Raw genomic sequence first — 20,123 nt, 5'->3', positions numbered from 1 at the left:
CATTCAACAAGGACTTCATTGTATTTCATTGTTTGAAGGACTTTCGGAGTAAAAAGGGAACTTTTCATCAGTTCAAGGGTTTCTGCCCAATTTCAGCCTGGGGAAGTAATGCACCCTGAGGAGCATGGGTTAATGACTTCTCCTCTGGGATGGAGAGGAACTTTAAGTGAGATGGGAAGGACCCAGGTTGTGCCGCATATGTGCACCACTGATATGGGTGGACCAAGAAAGAGGTTTTCTGAGGGAATATGACCAGATGGAGGCTCAAAAAAGCAGAGCCACAAATCTCTTGATTACTACCTGAGCCATGAACAAATCGCTACTGGGAAAACAAGATCCGAGAGTTTAATGTGTGGCTCAAAGATTGGTGTAGGAGAAGTGGATTTCAATGCAAGAATCATTAGCACTTGGGCAAAGAGGGAACTGTAGCGTTGGAATTACTTTCATATGACCAGCAGCATTGGGACCAATGTTCTGGTGAATCATACAACTGGTGCTGTGGAGAGGACTTTAAACTAATTAGTGGGGGAGGGGGGGAGGAAGGTTCATGTGAGGAAAGATTTGAACAGTTGAAGAGAAAGGACAAAGCGGTATTAGAGGGTAGAGCCATAGGTAATGATAACAAGAGTATGACAGGAAGTGACAGAGTGTACAAACCTAAAAATACACCAGCAAATATGGTCGGAGTATGGAAAATTGGTGTCAAACTGACATAGGGGGAGGAGCTCTCAGGTGAAGGGAGATTTATGAATTCAAAGGTAAAAGCTAAAGAACAGAAAAGTATATTGATGCGGGTAAAAGACAAGCTGAGTGAGACAAGAAAGGACAGATAGTTTAATGGTGAAGGTGCATTAGAGAGTATGGCCCATGCAGGGAATAGTAGTAAAAAAAAAGTCACTTTATTTGAATGTGTGTAGCATCTGCAGTAAGAGAGATGAATTCATGGCACAAATAGAGATAAATGGTTTAGAACTAATTGCCACTACAGAGACATGATTATAAGATAACCAAGATTGGGAAATAAAAATTCTATCGTATACAGCATTTTGAAAAAACGCAGAACGAAAAAGCAGGAGGATGATGACATTAGTGAGAAAGCATCGTGGTTCAGAAAATCAGGGAATGGAATCAGTATTGGTGGAATTTAGCAATGTGAAGGGTCAGAAAATGCTGGCAGGAGTCATTTATAGGCCCGTAACATTGATTATACCAATAGGCAGAAGGCAAGAAATTATTGGAGTTTGTCATGAAGGCAACATAATAATTATGCAGGAATTTAATCTTCATTTAAACTGGACTGATCAAATTCACTAAGGTGGTTGGAAAGTTAGTTGTAGGATGCTTTTGTGACAATTTGTTTTAGAGATATGTTGTGGAACCAACTAGGAATAAAGCTATTTTAGATCTAGTGCTGTGCAATGAGGTAGTGTTAATTAGTAATGTCATAGTAAAAGATCCACTGGGAAATAGTGATCATAATATGACATTCAGTTTGAAAACTTCAAACTCCAAATCACAAACAGGAATCTTAAACTTAAACATAGCCAATTATATAGGTATGAGTGGAGAGTTGACTCCTGCATAAATAGACTGAAAGGTATGGTAATAAATAAACACTGGGAAACAAATTAAAAATTCAAAATGTTCAACAAAGATACATTTCATTGAAAAGCAAAAACTCAGTAAATAGATCCATCTGTGACTTATAAAAGAAATTAAGAACAGTATTAGATTGAGAGTAATAACATGTCTAAGGATTGGAAGTGTTTTTAAACCCAGCAAAGGGCCATCAAAAGTTGATCAAAAAGGATTAAAAAACGGATTTTGAGAGCAAAGTAGCCAGGAATATAAACACAGATTCTAAGAGCTTTATAGGTATATAAAAAAGAAGTGAGTAACTAAAATAAATATTGGTCCCCTCAAAACATGGACAAGGGGAATGAGGAAATTGGAGAGTTGGTGAAGAAATATTTTCCATCTATCTTAGAAGACATAAGTGCCATACCAGAAATAGAGAAACCTAGGGACTGATGAGTGAAGAAATTCAGGTAATTAATATAATCAGAAACAAAGTACTGTTGAAACTCAAGAGATTAAAGCTTACCAGGTCCTGATCGCCTACATCATATGGTTCTAAAAGTGATAACTGCCATGATAATGGATGCACTGGCTATTATTTTCTAAAATTCCCTACATTCTGAAACAGTCCCTGCAGATTGGATGTCAGAAAATGTAATATTGTTATTCAAGAAAGGTGAGAACAAGAAAACAGGGAACTACAGGTCAGTTATCCAGACAACAGTTATTGGGAAAGTATCATTATTAAGAAAATCTTAACAATGCACTTAGAAAAGCACAGCATGACTAGAACAGCATAGTTTTCCAAAAGGGAAATTCTGTTTGACAAACGTATTTGAGATTTTTGAAGATGTAGTAAGTAGGATCGATAAAGGGGAACCAGTAGATGTAGATACATGGATAAGGGCTCATCAACTTTAACATATGCTGGTTAATGAAGAGGAAGCAGAGATGAGGGTTAAATAGGGCATTTTTAATTTGGCAGTGTGTGTCCAGTGAAGTGCCACAGGCTTCAGTGATGTGGCTTCAGCTATTTAAAATCTATACTAATGACTCAGACCATGAGACCCAGACTAATGTATCAAAGTTTTCTGTGATACAAAGCTAGGTGGGAATGCAAACTGAAACTTTGAAGAGAATACAGAGAGGCTGCAGTGAGTGGGCAACAGAATGGTAGATAGAGTATGGTGTGGGGACGTGTGCGGTTATCTACCTTGATTGTAGGAACAGGAATGCAGAATATTAATTTTAATAAGAGTGAAGCTAGTAAATGTGAAGCTAGTCAATTGGGCCAGTGGGGCTGATGAATGGCAGATGGAGTTTAATTTAGATAAATGCGACGTGATGCATTTTGGTTGTTCGAACCAGGGCAGAACTTACTCAGTTAATGGTAGGGCATTGGGGAGAGTTATAGAACAAAGAAATCTAGGGGTACAATTTCATAGCTCCTTGAAATTGGAGTCACAGGTGGACAGAGTGGTGAAGAAGGCATTCAGCATGCTTGGTTTCATTGGTCAGAACATTGAATACAGGAGTTGGGATGTCTTGTTGAAGTTGTACAAGACATTGGTAAGGCCACATTTGGAATACCATGTACAGTTCTGGTCACTATTATAGAAAGGATATTATTAAACTAGAAAGAATGCAGAAAAGATTTACTAGGATGCTAACGGGACTTGATGGTTTGAGTAATAAGGAGAGGCTGGATAGACTGGGACTTTTTTCTCTGGAGTGTAGGAGGCTTCGGGGTGATCTTATAGAGGTCTATAAAATAATGAGGAGCATAGATCAGCTAGATAGTCAATATCTTTTCCCAAAGGTAGGGGAGTCTAAAACTAGAGGGCAAAGTTTTAGGGTGAGAGGAGAGAGATACAAAAGGGTCCAGAGGGGCAATTTTTTCACACACAGGGTGGTAAATGTCTGGAACAAGCTGCCAGAGATGGATACAATTTTGTCTTTTAAAAAGTGTTCTGACAGTTACTTGGGTAAGATGGGTATAGAAGGATATGGGCCAAATGTGGGCAATTGGGAATATCTTATGGGTTAAAAAGGGGCGGCATGGTCAAGTTGGGCCAAAGGGCCTGTTTCCATGCTGTAAACCTCTATGACTCTATGACTATGTTGATGTTCGGAGAGATTGGGTATACTCGTACAATGAATTCAGAAAGTTAGCGTGCATGTACAGAAAACAATTAGGATAGCAAATGGCATGTTGGCTTTTATTGCAAGGGGATTGGAGTACAAGAATAAATAAGACTTGCTTTGATTGTAAGGGACTTTGGTGAAACCAAACCTGGAATACTGTGTGCAATTTTAATCTTCATATTTAGTGAATATATTGGAGGCAGTACAGTGAAGGTACCCTAGATTGGTCCCTGGGATGAGCAGGAAAGTGGACTTGAAGCCCAGGAACAATCATGATCATATTGAATGGTGCAGCAGGCTTGACAGACCATATGAGCTTCTGCTGCTCTTATTTCTTATGTTCTTCTGTAGAAGTGTAGAATCAATGACCGTGGCTTCTGGATTTGTGCATTTAACTAGGCACGTGTGTACTCCAGAAATTGTTGTCAGTTTCTGAGCATTAATAACAGCCAACACTAATAGTTTTGTTATCACAACAACCACACATCTATTGCAAATTCCTTTGTCCACTTTGCGTATTACACCGTAATTGCAGTCTTCTGCCAATGGTGGTGATGTTGTGTCGCATTCTGCACACCCAGCTTCTATTGCAGTAAAACAGTTATAATTGAGCAAACTCGAGTTCCCACATTATCCTAAATTATGATCCTTGATGGTCAATGATGTACAACCAAAATGTACTCTGGTGTGGGATTTTCCAGCCCCCCCATCCATGGCATGTTTTCCGATGGCAGAGGCAGCTCGTCATTGGCCACCAGTGGGATCTTCCACTCCCGGAAAAACGTACAGCGATTTGAGTGGCTCACCTGTACCACCACCGGGGAACCCACTGTGGTGCGGAGGGGAGGGGGGTCATTTTTGGCAGAATTGGCAATCCCACCAGCTAGAAGGGCTGGAAAAATCCTCCTCTTGTTAAAGAATGACTTCAAAATTGAGGTGGAATTACATCTGCTTATGGGTGTCCAATTATTTCCACTCCGAGTAATTCACTTCAGTTGAAAACTATGGGGTGGATTTTCTTGCAGGATCTGAGCTCTACTGTCATACTCAAATGGGGATCAGAAGGCAACACTGTGTGGAAAACCATCACTCTTGATTTTCTCCATTTAGCTAGTTAATGGCCAGAAAGCGGGTTCATCATCCTATGAATGATGATAGGCAGGCTCTCAATAGAGGACAAATAGAAGGTTGTACAGCAGCAGTGGGTCACCATGGCAGCTAGGTGCGAGATGGTGCCTCATAATGGAGTTGTCCACTCTGCAACTGTTCCCACATTTAAAATAAGAATGTGGCCTTTGCACCTTAGCTGCCATTAAGGGGGGGAGAACCTCTTCCACAGTGAGGCCTGTGCCTGTTGTTGCACCAGACATTGTCTATGATAAATACATCTCTGGGGGTTTTGACCGGGCATCAAAGTAATATCTTTGCAGAGGATCCCGTGTCCACAATGTATCCAGAGTATCAAAGCACTACAGTGCCATGCATTTCTGGAGGAAAACATCTGTCGCCTGGTTACACGTGCAATGCTGGAGCTGCAATTTCAAATGTTGCTCAGGTTAAAATTAAGCTTCAATCTATAATTGGGAAATTACCATGACCTTTCAAAGCAGTAATCACATTTCAGCACACATGGCTTTTCTGATTTATTTTTAAATGGTATTTGTTGCACAGAATTGAATGATATATTCATCATTTTAATAACACTATTAAAATTGATGCCTCGTATGTGAAGAATCAATACTCCCAGTAGGACATGTTTTAGATGACACAGAAATTGCACTGGAATTACAGGCTGTCAGATCCCCAAATAGCCCTAATGAGGAGTTTATTAAAGACCCTTGTATTGCTGAAATCTTGTATTTCACTGTTTTTTTTCTTGGTTATATCTTGATCTCCAGCAGGGTGGGAGTGGTTAAACATGCTAAATTAGGTCACTGACATTTCCTGCACCCTACAGAAAAGTCAACATTGTTCATATTATATATAGACTCTGTTCCTCCCCGCTTCAAAGTGCTGGCATTGACAAAACCTGTGCTGCAGTGCATTCACTTTGATACCGTAATTCTTCTTCTTTAGGAGTCTGGGGGAATAGCAGTCAATAACCGTTCCAGACAGGCAGCACAGGCACAATGGGACAATTAGCCTCCTTGTGTAATGTATAACAGTATGGAGTCAAGTTTCATCTTAGAACCCATAGAATCCCTACAATGCCGTGGGAGAAGGAGGCCATTCAGCCCAACTAGTTTGCACTGATTCTCTAAAAGAGCATCTAACCCACGCCTGGCAGCGGCAGAAAGACAAATGACCACTGGAGCTACCTCCTTGACCACCCCACCTCGAGGTCCAAAAAGCCAGGCCAGGGTGTCAGTGTCAGGTTGCCAAGGGGCAGTAGTTTTGGCACTGCCAAGTTATGTGGCCTGAAGGCCGGGGGGTGGGGGGAGCTGAGTGGTGTCTGACGGGGAGGGGGCTGAGGGGGGGGGATGGTTGGGTGAGATCACTCTCATGCATGGTGTGGGGAGGGGGGTGCTGACCCATTATTTCAGTGGTGGTGAGGAGGATGCCTCTCTTTGCTGAGGAGTTGGTGATGCTCCACTGCACCCTATGGGACCAGCATACCAGGTCCACACTGGTCATCACCAGCACCAAAGTCTGCCTGATGCTTTTCCCATTGGAGAGGCGGGTAAAGAGCAGGGGGCTGGGGAATGAGCCATCAAGGCTGCTAATTGTAATATAATTACCATGTTTGTATATTAATTGTATTGCTGACCACTATGGGGTAGGACCCTGATCGGGGCCGGTGGGGCAGGTCGGATGAATCCCGGCAGGAATCCCAACTTTTGGCCGATGCTCCAATCAGTGGGGCATTGGGATTCCCACCAGCCATCTGACTAGAGCGGTGAATTCCCGCCATAGTTTTTTTGTTATTGGTTCATGGACTGCGGGCATCCGGGTTCCTAATTGCTCTTGAACAGATGGTGGTGTGCTGCTTTCTTCAACTGCTGCACGTAGTGTAGGTACATCCACAGTAGGGAGGGAGTTGCAGGATTTTGACCCAGTGAGGGAAGGCTGATGTACTTCCAAGTCAGGATGGTGTGTGCCTTGGAGGGTAACTTCCAGGTGCTGGTATTCCTATGCGTCTGCCTGTGTCCTTTTAGATTGTAGAGACTATGGGTTTGGAAGGTGCTTCCTAAGGAGCCTCGGTGAGTTCCTGCAGTATCGGAGTTCATTGACTTTCTGTTTTGGTAAGCTTCGATCAAGGGCAGGTGTGAATTCCACAGATAACATTCATCTTGGTATGCCCATTCTAGGGGAATGTCCCCACCCAAGGTTATTTAGTTCAGAACTTTCTGGAAGTTTGATAGTCCATGTTGAATAAGGAAAGATCACTGACCCTTTGGCAGATATCTCAACAGTTCATCAGTGTATATTTAAAATAAAAAACACAGTTCCACAACCTTCATACAAGATCAGTTTATGTGTAAAGTTATGAATTTAACATGCCTTTACTGAGCACGATATTTCCCCATGTTGTTATATGGTTCATGAGTTTTGTCCATCGAGAATGCTGTGTGAGTGGTAATGGAGGTGGCATGGGGGATATAAGGTGGCATGGGGTAGAGGGGATTGGGGGTTTGGGGAGGGCATGTGTACAGGACCCAGGGGTTTCAAACAGTGCCAAACACTGGGGTTTAGGTGTGACCCTGGCTTGGTGTTATAAACAGAGTTCTCCTTCAAATGAGCTTCAGATCTGAAAGACCAGCTCTAAAAACATCATGGCTGGAATTTTCCAGCCTTTCATGCTGGTGGGATTTTCCCATCCCACTGCACTGAACGAAAATTTGTCTTGGCGCCAAATTCTCCAACTTTTTCACAGTGGGAGCATGACATGAATGCACGGTAAGATTGCACCCCACTTCTCAAACTGACAGTTCTGATTTTTTTTTAAAGCCAGTCTTTCAGGTCAGTGTGACTGAAGTGCTGTTCTGCTGATTCCAACCTTTGGAACACTGCATGATTCTGATTTTTCTTTTTGAAAAGCCTCCAGAGAAGCAAAGGTCAACAGCAGTGGAGCAATTGAGTATTCTTAGTTGACAAATGGTCAGTGAAATTTCAAATTACTTTGGAGACAATGAGATGCTGGGGAGGTTGGGGAGGCTATTTTTGATTTTGGAGTTTTTTATTTACTAATTACATTTTTCCCATTTTAGGCTACAAATTCACAGTGTACAACCCAATTTTTATGACAGCTTCAATGGGAAGGGAAACAATTCAGTTCTTGAGTTAGTTAAGTACGCACTGAATTTTTGTACCGTGCATCATTCTCCTCTGAAAAGTTCAGATCAACAATTCAACCTGCATTTTTCCTGAGCTGCTGATAGATGTCTGACTTTAGAATCATAGAATCCATACAGTACAGAAGGAGGCCATTCGGCCCTTGAGCCTGCACCGACAACAATCCCACCCTATCCCCGTAACCCCAATATTGACAAGTCCTGGCGATACTGTCAGTAGTGTAACAGGGGCAGATGTCATTTATGCTCTATTTTGGTTTAGCGCCAGAGAAGTCTGAATGGTAAGGCTGCAACCTACAGAGTTGAATTGTTTTGTAAATGTAGCTATTTCTTTGTTGACACTTTCCTAACATCAGTTGAATGTTCTGTGATTAATTATCCTCAGAGAATCAGAATTGAGCCTGCAATTTCACCAAACAGTCACTCTGGCATCTGCATACAGGTGTAATGAAATAAAGATAAAACTTACACTTACATTAGAGCGGCACGGTAGCACAGTGGTTAGCACTGCTGTTTCGCAGTGCCAGGGACCCGGGTTCAATTCCTGGCTTGGGTCACACCTGTCTGTGTGGAGTTTGCACGTTCTCCCCATGTCTGTGTGGGTTTCCTCTGGGTGCTTCAGTTTCCTCCCACAGTCTGAAAGACATGCTGGTTAGGTGCATTGACCTGAACAAGCACCGGACTGTGGCGACTACGGGAATTTCACAGTAACTTCATTACAGTGTTAATGTAAGCCTTACTTGTGACTAATAAATAAACTTTAACTACATTTATACAGCCCCTTTTATGATGTCTCACATCACTTTACAGCCAACTCAATATGTTTTCGTTGTAGTCACTGGTATTTATAATATAGGCAATGTTATCAAATGGTGGATCTGGCTTGAGGGACCCAATGACTTGCTCCTAATATATATCTTGGTGTCATTCTGGATGGATGAAATGAACTGAGCTAGATCACTTTGTCATCTATAATTAACTTGCGAACAGAGGTTGGAATTATGACTGGAGTTCTGCTTATCTTGTTGTTAATGGAAGTTTACTTTGAGCAGGATTTGTGGGGTGAAACTGCTAAGACATGAGTGTATAATTGGTTACGCACAGTGGCTCACAGTGAATCATTAACCTGTTTTACTCTGCACATGATGTCCACAAATCTTTTCCATTGATTTCCATCTTGTTCTTTTGTCTACTTACCTACTTTCCTACTCTACCTGGTGCTTTATAAGTTTTTGAGGAACAAAATATCATGACAAAGTTGTGGTTCAGGGTAGATATTGAAAATATATTGTAGTGAGAAGCAGCAGTCGCCAGCTGATTAAGGTAACATGGTGGCACAGTGGTGACTCAATGTCCATCCCATACTGCCATGTTCTCTCCATACCCCCAAGCACGGCCAAGGAGATAAATCATGGGTCTTGATGTTTCTCCTCTTTCTATGCCCCTTATTCCCCCTCCATCCACCACAGTTAACCCAATCCTCACTCTTAATCATACATGATATTTTTTCCCCTTTTAAGATTCACCAATCAATTCAACAAGCATAGAAAGCTCCGAGTAAAATGATAGCACTCAATGTTGGCATCTGGTTATAAATATTGTCTGACATACATGTAACATGGCTTATTAGTATTAACAGCAGCAATGAGATAATGTGGTGTTAGTTTGTATGCACCTTTAAGTGATCCCATCTCAATTATTAAACAAACAAGAGCATTAATTTCACTTTAATAGCATCATGAACTTTTAAAAATTTGACAAGAAACTATGTGATTTGTTATTTACAATACTGTGCAGGCAATAACACAGATTTCAATGACTGCCTCAGCCTCATTGACATGTCCTGCACATTGCACCATATGGAAACGGTCTTAGTAAATTCATATTAGGGGACAGATTTGATGCTTGCATCCCAGATAAACAGCACAAGATCTTTTCCATTCTGTAGAAGAATTTCTCCTACTTAGATGCCCGATATTATTCAATGTAATTATTTCACGTAAGGGGTGTAATTGGATTCCATTTTAACAATAATTGCACTGGGTGGAAAGATCCAATGACTCCTAAGCAACAAAGTAGAATGACTGAACAAGATAGACCTTCACTCTCTGTGAGAAGCTTTGGCACCTTCAAATTTTTTCAAGTGATTCAACTTTTAAGAAACCAGAGGAAAAAGAGTGATTGCTTTAGAATTGTATATCGAATCATAGAATTTCTACAGTGCAGAAGGAGACCATTTGGCCCATCAAGTCTGCACCAACTTTCCGAAAGAGCAGCTTAACCTGACCCACTTAGCCCCATAGCCCCTTGAATTTACCATGGTTAATCCACATAACCTACACATCCTGGGACATTAAGGGGCAATTTAGCATGGCCAATCAACCTAACCCGCACATCTTGGACTGTGGGAGGAAACCGGAGCACACAGACAAAAGCCACTCAGACATGGGAAGAATGTACAAACTCCAAGCAGTCACCCAAGGCCAGAATCGAACCTGGGTCCCTGACGCTGTGAGGCAGCAGTGCTAATCACTGTGCCACTATGCTGCCCTGTAATTATGTAAAATGAATTAATAAAATCCCTACTGTGCAGAAGAAGACCATTTGGCCCATCGAGTCTGCACCTACAACAATCTTACCCAGGCCCTATCCTTGTCACCCCACATTTTTACCCCGCTAATCCCTCTAACCTATGCATCCCAGGATACTAAGCGGCAATTTAGTATGGCTAATCAACCTAACCCGCACATCTTTGGACTGTGGGAGGAAACCGGAGCACCCGGAGGAAACCCACGCAGACACGGAGAGAATGTGCAAACTCCGCACAGAGCACTCTCACCTAAAATGGGATTCGAACCCAGGTCCCTGGAGCTGTGAGGCAACAGTGCTAACCACTGTGCCACCTTGCCGCCCTCTGGTTTGTAGCAGGTGATTGCTTATGAAGCATTAATAAACAGGATAAACGGCCGGATATTTAATGTTACAAAAAACAGAAAGTGCTGGAAAAAAAACGGTCTGGCAGCATCTGTAGAAAGAGAAACCGTTTCCAGTCCAATGTGACTGTTGTGTGGAATCAGTTCTGAAGAAGAGTCATAGTTGACTCAAAACTCTGACGAACACTAACTCTGATTCTCTCTTCACAGACACTGCCAGCCTGGCTGAGTATTTCCAGCATTTCTGTTCTTACTTCAGCAGCCAGCATCCACAATATTTGCTTTGATATATAGTGTTGTTTGTTTCAGTTTTATTAGTTGTACAAAATCTTGTTGAAGCTTCAAGCTTAAGATTTGGTAGAACATCAAAAGCAGCACAATCCAACTATAGTTGATCAGAGAAAACTATTAATGAGCAGCTCTTAAAACTTTCACACTCCCCTATATTAGTGAAACCAAAGACTGGCCTAGTTAGGAGGGCCGAGGTCCATCGACTACAGAACAACAGACACTTCTAAAACTGTTTTGTGCCATGAATTTTTGATCACCTATTGTCTCCAATTTTTTTCTATGATTATTTACTCCCCGTTACTGCTTTCTGCAGTATGGTCACATTCAATCTTAGCTATAGAATCCCACAGTGCAGGAGGAGACCATTCAGCTCATTGAGTCCGCACTGACCACAATCCTACCTTATCCCCATAACCACATGCATTTACCCTAGCCAGTCCCCCTGGCATTAAGGGGCAATTTAGCATGGCCAATCCACCTAACCCGCACATCTTTGGAGAGATTCCAATCTTTACACTATTAATAGGCTCTTTGCTACAAAGGCAGAGCACTGTCCTCAATCAATACCAATGGTTGGGCACTTGTGCAGTGAGCCCTGTCCAGTGGTCAGGAATGGAAATCCATGTTAACTTTATCTTCCCGAACCCAAGGACACTGACCAAATGAAGATCTCCTCCTGCTGCTAGCCAGGCTCAGCGCAATCGGGGAAATGGAACCTATGGCTTTTCTACTCTGTATGATTCAACTACACACTGGAAAAAGTCACTGAGCCATTGGAGGAGCCTCACAGATATGTGTTTCAAACCAAGTTCCTATGGAATATGAATATGATGTGTCTTACTGTTACATCTCTTTCCATCCAGAGATCGCTTATCATAGCAAGACGACCAGGGAGAAAGAAACATAGCTATGAGGAGAGATTGGATAAACTTGGTTTATTTTCGCTTGAACATTAGAGGCTGAGGGGTGACCCGATATGAGAGGCATGGATAGAATGGATAGTCAGAGTGTTTTTCCCCAGGGTAGAAATGTCAATTTCCAGGGGACACAGATTTTTTACACAAAGAGTGGTAAGTGCCTGGAATGTGCTGCCAGAAGAGATGGTAGAAGTAGATACAATAGCAACGTTTCAGAAGCATCTTGACAGATACATAAATAGACAGGGAATAGAAGGATATGGACTGCGCAGAGACAAAAGGTCTTTAGTTTAGAAAGGCGTCATGTGTCAGTGCAGGCTTGTTGGGCCACGGGGCTTGTTCCTGTGTTTTACTGTTCCTTGTTTCTTTGACCACTACTAGTTACCCGGGGTCACACCTCACACCAGGCAACTGGGCTAAATAATATATTTTTTAAAGGAGAGACTTTCATATGACTGATAAACAATGGCAACATGAATTTATTACTTTTACTGTACATTGACTGTGCGTGTAGGCAGTGAGACATTTTAGGAGCAAGAAGCAGAATTGGTTGAGAGTGAAGCAGAGACAGGAGACTGCTTCATCAATCATTAGTAAGTGTTTACTGGGCTTAGCAAATGTGAAAAGTCAAATGGCCTTCAGCAAACCATAAATAATGATCAATATTGCCTCTACTGCGCATACCTATTCACTAATGCCTGCACATTACTGTGCCTAATCTGGAAATATATTTTCACAATATATTCAAAAGAAGGCACAGCCAGTTCCCCTCCATCTCTGATTTCTTGAGTATTCTTACTCTTTGCTTTTCTGTCACATTCTCTTGCTGAGAGTGTATCATGAGAACTTCCCATCTAATTATTTGCTCCTGCTAATTGAAAGGGCCTGGTGTGGTAGCCATTTATGTGGTCCCCTCTTTGTGCTGGGTCATGTTGTGGCACCTTGTTCTTTTGCACCCCCCCCCCCCCCCTGCCCCCACCGCCACCCCCCACCCCCACCCCCTCCCACTCCCCGCCATTCCCTTCCACCCAGAGAGGGGATGTCTGCTGTTTACTATCTGCCAATCATTAAGTCCCCTCAAGGGCTGGCTGGATTAGGTGGATATGGTGCCAGCTTGAAGAGTAGCTGCTTCAACAATTACACTCACATAAAACATATGCCATGTGGTATTCAAATTAATCTGTTTCTAATGCTGTTGTTAATACATTTCTTTCAGCAGGCATTAATGAAGAATTTAATTTTCTAATAAACCAGTAATACGCAGTGGTAGGTAACGTGTGGCCAAGTCTGATCTGGGTACTGAGTGCAGCCCAGAAGACATTTTGTTGCCCATGCATAGGGTGACAGATTCCACTGGTTTTCGCCCACGTAGTTTTTTGTTCTGACAAGCAGATTAAAGTGGTACACTCGCAAAGCAAGGGCACATGGAGGGAGGTGCCTGCTGATTGTACACAACACTGACTGTCAGAGCTGTGTGCCCTCTCTGTGTCCAATCAAAATGTAAATCTATTGGTTTTTTACCATTTGAAGTTGATAGTTCTATTACTATATGAATAATGAAGCATTTTCTAGAATTCATTATGAAATATTCAGCTTGTATTAAATGTTATTCACGGGGCCATGGTTAGTGAACAAGCCTGACTGTAACCTTGTGGCCCACCTAGATGAAGGAGGTCCACACATCTGACCCACTTACTAGCCTGGTTGCCCAGCACTGTTTTAAAGGCTCTTAATTCCAAGTTTAGAGAAGCAGATTTTAAAATTTCTGATAAAGTTGTTTATGGAAATTGCAAGATTATGGTTGATTGATACAAATTATGTGTGAGACACAGGGCCGAGGCCAGTTCCACTCACCAACTACATTTGCCCAATCCTGATGGAAGTGGAGGTTATTTAAGGGGTTCAAACCAGGGTCAGAGCCAAGCTACCCACACCAATGCACCTCACCACCTCCAGCCAAAATGAGAGGCGAATGTTCTGTCAAGGGACATGCATGAGGTGATCTTTTTCATCAGGGTGACACTCATTGCACCAATTTCTCTTCCTGGGGGAGGGACTGGGGAGGGGGGGGGGGGTGGAATGTATGCCACAAGGAAAACTACCTCCCCATAATTACCACCCTTTTCAGGGTCTTTATTGTGGGATGATGAGGAGGAAGGAACCACAGATGCAACCCCAAAGCCTTGCTGAATGGAACATTGGGTCCCCACTTCACTCAGGGGTGAATTTTGTGAAGGGGGCAGAATCCCCAGAGTCAAAGGTGGGAGCCACCTTCACCTTAGGAGGAAGATTCTCGGATGGGAGACTGGGTGGAGGGGCAATACCTCTGAGGCCGCTGTCCTTGATTAGAAGCCGGCCAACCCCAAAAAGCTTCTGGCCTAGTCTGAAGGTTAGCAGCTCATGATTCTCAGCAGTGCTACTGCTAGTGGTGGCTGCTGCTGGAGCTGCAGCTGCAAGAGCACCTTAAAGGTCGAGGTAAATGGAGTTGCAGAATGTGGACCTCACAAGCAAGCCCCAACAATAAGGGGAGGTGAGGGTATTGTAAGGCACAGGCGTGGCCACTGGGGCTCCCTTCTCTGGGCCATGGAGTGCCCAAAAAGGAGGGCCTGCCACTGGAGCCTACTGGGAGGCTGCCAGGTTTCTCCACGTGGCAAGGGATCCTCAAAATGAGAGTGCAATGTCCACAGAGATAGGAAATGTCCTTTATTTAGCTACTTAAGTGGCTCTAATAGGCTCTGAGTGGCCAATCTGTCAACTTTCCCATTGTTGAAAGAGGGCATGGTGGCGGGAAGACTCCAGGCACACTCCAACAATTCCCATTGCTTTTTCAGTCTTCCCCCCATTCCAATCCATAACCATGAGTTCATTTGGGAATCTCTAGCCTAGTGCTAATATCCAATCTATCTGGGTTGTGGCTAAGTTTGTAGTGATTTTGTCAGACCTTTTCCAGTGGACAATGTTTTGCCCTGTGTAGCGTTTGCACAGAGATGAAATTCAAATCTAACAATTCTTGGAAACATACTTGATTTGTTCTGCTGATCTCCGTTCTCAGCAATCTGAATTCATTGTTGACCTTGTAGTTGACAGACAGACCTCTTAAAGTAGGCCAATATGTGCATGAGATGTTTTATACATTGAGTTTCAGCTGTGCCGCAGCGACTGCCTCTCAACCAGAAGGCCGTGGGCTCACGCCCCACTCTGGATTTGAGCACATAAATCAAGGATAATACTGAGGGAGTGCTGCGCTGTCAGAGCCCTGTCTTTCAGATGAAATGTTAAAGCGAGGCCCCACGTCTGCTTTTGGGTAATTGTAAGGGATTCCGTGGCACTATTTTGAAGAAGAGTAAGGGAGTTCTCCCTGGAGTCCTGGCCAGTACAGCTCGAGTGTTAATGGCATCAATGGCACTGAATTACAGTAATCACTGAAGAAGCTGAATTAGCACTGGCAGCAAGAGTCATGAAACCAGAGGCAATTAACCAGACGCACATTCAGCTCATTTGCACTTTCATTCATAATGAGCCTCCCTATCCAGTTTCCAAATCTGGCCATAGCTGCTTAATTTCTGGGCCTTTCAAATGATTCCATATGATTTTGTTTATAATTCCATTTAGTTGCATACTGTAATGAATTCACACAATCTCTCAAATTAACAGATTATTCTTTTCATTGCCTTTCTGGTAATCTGGGAGAACAGACACTACTCTCTGAACCCGATTTTACCATCGCGTTGCGCCTGTTTTTGAAAACTTGGTAAAGTTGGGCGTGAGGCGAGTAGCACGATCCGCTCCTGCACCAGTTCCCCCTTTACCAAGGCCCGAAAATGGCCGTGATCGGGACCGCGCCCAAAACGAGCACGACGGCCATTTAAATGCATTTGCATGCATTTAAATTGACTTAATGGGCTGCACGCCCAACTTTACTGGCACTTCCCCCTTTACCACCGCATTCGCTCATCCAGAATTGACGCAAATGAGACATGCTCCATAGAAGTCTAATTCGAGGCCTCCGGTTAGTGAGGAGGTAGGTGCCTTGCATCCGACGCTCCCTGCTTGAGATTGGTGGAGGGGGGAGGGGAAAGTGGGTCCGCTGCCACTCTGCTTGATATCGGTGGGGGGGGGGGTGGAAGGGGGGGTAGGGGCCTGCGATCAGTCTGGGTGGCAGAAGGGTTGGGGGGATATGGGGGTTAGTAATGTTGTTGGGCTGGGGCAATGTCTGTGGGGGGCAGGTGGAGGCATTATCTGGCCTGGGAGGGATGTGGCAGGGGAGCAGCATTCTATCATTTTTGTTTCTGTGCATGCGGAGTTGGAGGCGCCGATCAGAGCTGCAGGAATTTGGGCTCATTAAGCCCCACCCACAGGGTTCTGCAGCGCGATTTGGACTTGCTGATATTTTGGCAGGCAGAATGCGTATGGGGGCGCCTGAAAACGGGTCTGAAAGTCGGATCTGAAACACACCTAGTTTCAAGTCCACCCAACACTTAGAATCAAAATGGTAAAATAGGGCCTCTGTTTGCAATCCAGTTGATTTTGATCCCAATAGCTTTGATGGAATATGAATCAGGTGAATTCTTTAAAGGCCTGCCCAGCAGGTTACCATGAAGGCAATGAAGAGAAAAATCTACCAGTTGAATTGGTGGCCACACCCATAGCCACTGAGGCCCGAAGCTCTTGCATTCCATACCTCAACCAACCTACTTTGTCCTTTAAATCCTTCCTGAAGACCCAGTCTTTGATGAAGATTATGGCCAAGAGATTTTGATGTGATTCAGTTTCAAATTTTGTCTGATGACCCTTCTGTGAGGTATATTTAGATGATTTATTATATGAAGGGAATTCCATAAATACAAGTTGTAGTTGTTCCCATAATTTATTTGCTATTACTGAACAAAACAATCCATTGTGCTTTCTAAATTTGATGACAAAGTATTGGTAGGGCATTACTGTAATGTTGAATGAATGCAGGCCTCAGATTCTCAGTTTAGCTGACCCCTTCAAAGTGTAATATTACATTCCAATAACAACAGAAACTACAATATCTTTCTTTGAATTTTTTGGTTTCCCAACTTAATAATGGTTTCTTTATTTCAATGATCATTATGATCCATTGTGTGAAGAAGCTTTCTGACAGTAGCTGCTGAATTGCACACGCACTTTGATTAATTCAGGATACAGTGCTTGAAGGAGGAACTAAATGATAGTAAATGACAGTATGACAAAATTCATGAAACCCACTTTCCCAGTAAGGAGCTTGTCTCAAGTGGGTATGGGCCAGAAACAGGGACAACACAGAAGTGTTGTCGATGCTGCAACAAAAGAAACTCACAGCAAAGATCCACAAACATCAATGTGATCATGTCCAGAAAATCTACTTTGATTGAGGAATAATTATTGGGCACGACACCAGGGAAAATTCAACTCTTCTTTGAAATAGCAACATGGGACCTTTTATATTCACCTGAGAGGGGAGGGAGATGTTTCAATTTAACATGCAAATGCAGGGCGTCCCCAGTTTTGCACCAAAGTCATCTCTCAGGAATGACTGTGTGCCTGTGTGCCCGATGCACTGTTAAGCTACCTCAGCAGACTCGGGTACTCTTGTACATCCTCATTGTACTTTCCATGGCAACACTTGAGCTATTATTGATGCAAAGTGGAAGATGTTCAAATCAGTGCTGCTGCTCATCATTATAATTAGCACAAAGATCTGTTTTTGGCACTGACGCTGAATTTCCAATTAAGACCAAAATGAAATGGTCTCAAATTTGGAAAACTGTCTCCAAATCACTGTTTAATTTTGTTGTGTCTTGCGGACCAGTTCTGTTCACCTTGAAATATTCTTCAGGAAAAGATTTAAACTAGGACACAGGCGAATTTTTGAACTGACGCAGTTTGAACACTTTTCCTGTCTCCAGTTGTACATATTTTTTTAAACAGCAATGAATCATTGGCTTTATGATGACACTGGGGGCAAGCTTGGCACTTTGCCCGCATGGCTCTTATTAAGGCAGAGGGAAGATTTTCCAGCGGGCAGCCCGGGAAGCTCTCCAAATGCTAGCTTAAGAGACAACATTTTTTACTAGCTTGTCATTTAAAAAATCAATTCATTTACCTCTTTTTTTAAATTGTGTTTTCATAGCAAACTGCTGTGGCATTGAAAGTGAAAGATGATCCCAACCACTTTGGAACAGATCATTTTCTTATTTTCAAAACAGAAAACAATTGAAGCAGAATGCACAGACACTTAATCGCTGAGGATCTGTGGTGTAAATACCGACACCAAATATGCGTGAATATGTTATTGATTATTTTAAAACATGCGATTTATACACAGCAACTGAATAGAATTCATTAATTGTTCTTTTTTTCCAATATGTTTGGCTTCACAATGATGACCAAATGATGTTTACATGTCTGGGTCCATTTACCTTGTTCTTGAACCTCCTTCAGTTGCAGACTACGCTTAGGTCTACAGTTTTGCAACAGTGGAGAGCCACTGCATGGCAGCAAAAATGATGGAAGTAGCTCGAATTCAGAAGTCCCTCCCCCATACATAGCACCCACCAGGGGTAAGAAAGCGTTCAGGTCAGGATTCACACATAGATATTTTGCAGAGGCAGCTGTCCATAGAAATCAACAGCTACCACCACTCATATGATTTTGGTGGAAGAGGTGTCTGAAACCTCACATGCACAGATTAGCCCTGGTAGGAGTAGGTCTGAACTTAGTGTTTGTTTGGATAGCCAGGGTACCCTTTAGCAGAGGATATATGATTCCAGGACGCATTTGAGCAAAGTTAGGCACCCTTTTGGTATTGTTGAAATAAGGCATGAATGTGCATAGAAATAAATCTTTGAGGCCCATTGGAACTGTCAAATACAAACAACGTGTTTGTATCTTAAAGACTTGATTATCTGTAAGTATTCACATTCCAACCATTATTCATGTAAATTGAGTCTGTGTCTTTATATGCCCTGTTTGTGAACAGAATTCCCACTCACCTGAAGAAGGGGCTTGGTGTTCCGAAAGCTTGTGGCTTTTGCTACCAAATAAACCTGTTGGACTTTAACCTGGTGTTGTTAAACTTCTTACTGTGTTTACCCCAGTCCAATGCCAGCATCCCCACATTATTCAAATATATCAGGAGGCTGAATCAAAAAGCCAAACAAAGCTAACCAATCAAATCACTCAATTATTCCTCCAAGTTAATCTGGCATTAGTAAATGCCAATGGGTTAAATTTTATAGCCTCCTGTGGGCAGGTGGATGTACCTGAATGGTCAGGGTCAATTGATGAACTCCAACTCTTTAGCCCACTTGCAGTACCAGCTGAATATTTTTCCCAGCACTTTCTGTTTTTATTTCAGTTCTTCGTCATTTGCAGTATTTTTCTTTTTTATTCTGGCGTCCAAGTAGTATCTCACGTCAATGTTCAGAATATAGATTCAGCTGCGGGATGTTTTTACATCCTGGCTGAACAATGATTGTGAAAATCTCTCCCCATTGCAAACTCTCCAGAAAGCCTGGTGTGAAGGATTACACAGGAGGAAATTGTTACACACTTTCACAAGTGTATGTTCACAGAGTTACATGTTATAAACATGCACCTCCTACGCTGAAAGCCCAGTTTCCATTCTGTTTCTATTTATAGGGACTCATGTGAATCTCGAGCTATTGTCCACCAGTGGCGTTCAATGAAACACATTAAAATAATATGCAGCCAGCACTCTTTCCCAACTGCAGCAGTAAGTCTCCCCATCTCTTCTTCCTCCTCCACACCACCCACAACACCCTCAGCCCACCCCACCCGCCCACCCTACCCCCCACCCCTCCCAATCCACTCTCCAAACTGTTCGCCCTACTCTACTGCCATTCCGATGTAAATTTTTGCACTGACATGGGAGTAAACATGTTGCATGTTCAATCTTCATTCAAGGAATCAACATATCCAATGATTCTCCATAGTTCAGG

Source organism: Mustelus asterias, chromosome 20 (genome assembly GCF_964213995.1).
Source record: "Mustelus asterias chromosome 20, sMusAst1.hap1.1, whole genome shotgun sequence".
Classification (NCBI taxonomy): domain Eukaryota; kingdom Metazoa; phylum Chordata; class Chondrichthyes; order Carcharhiniformes; family Triakidae; genus Mustelus; species Mustelus asterias.
The sequence above is the reverse complement of the archived record's forward strand: the minus strand, read 5'-3'. Positions refer to the sequence as shown.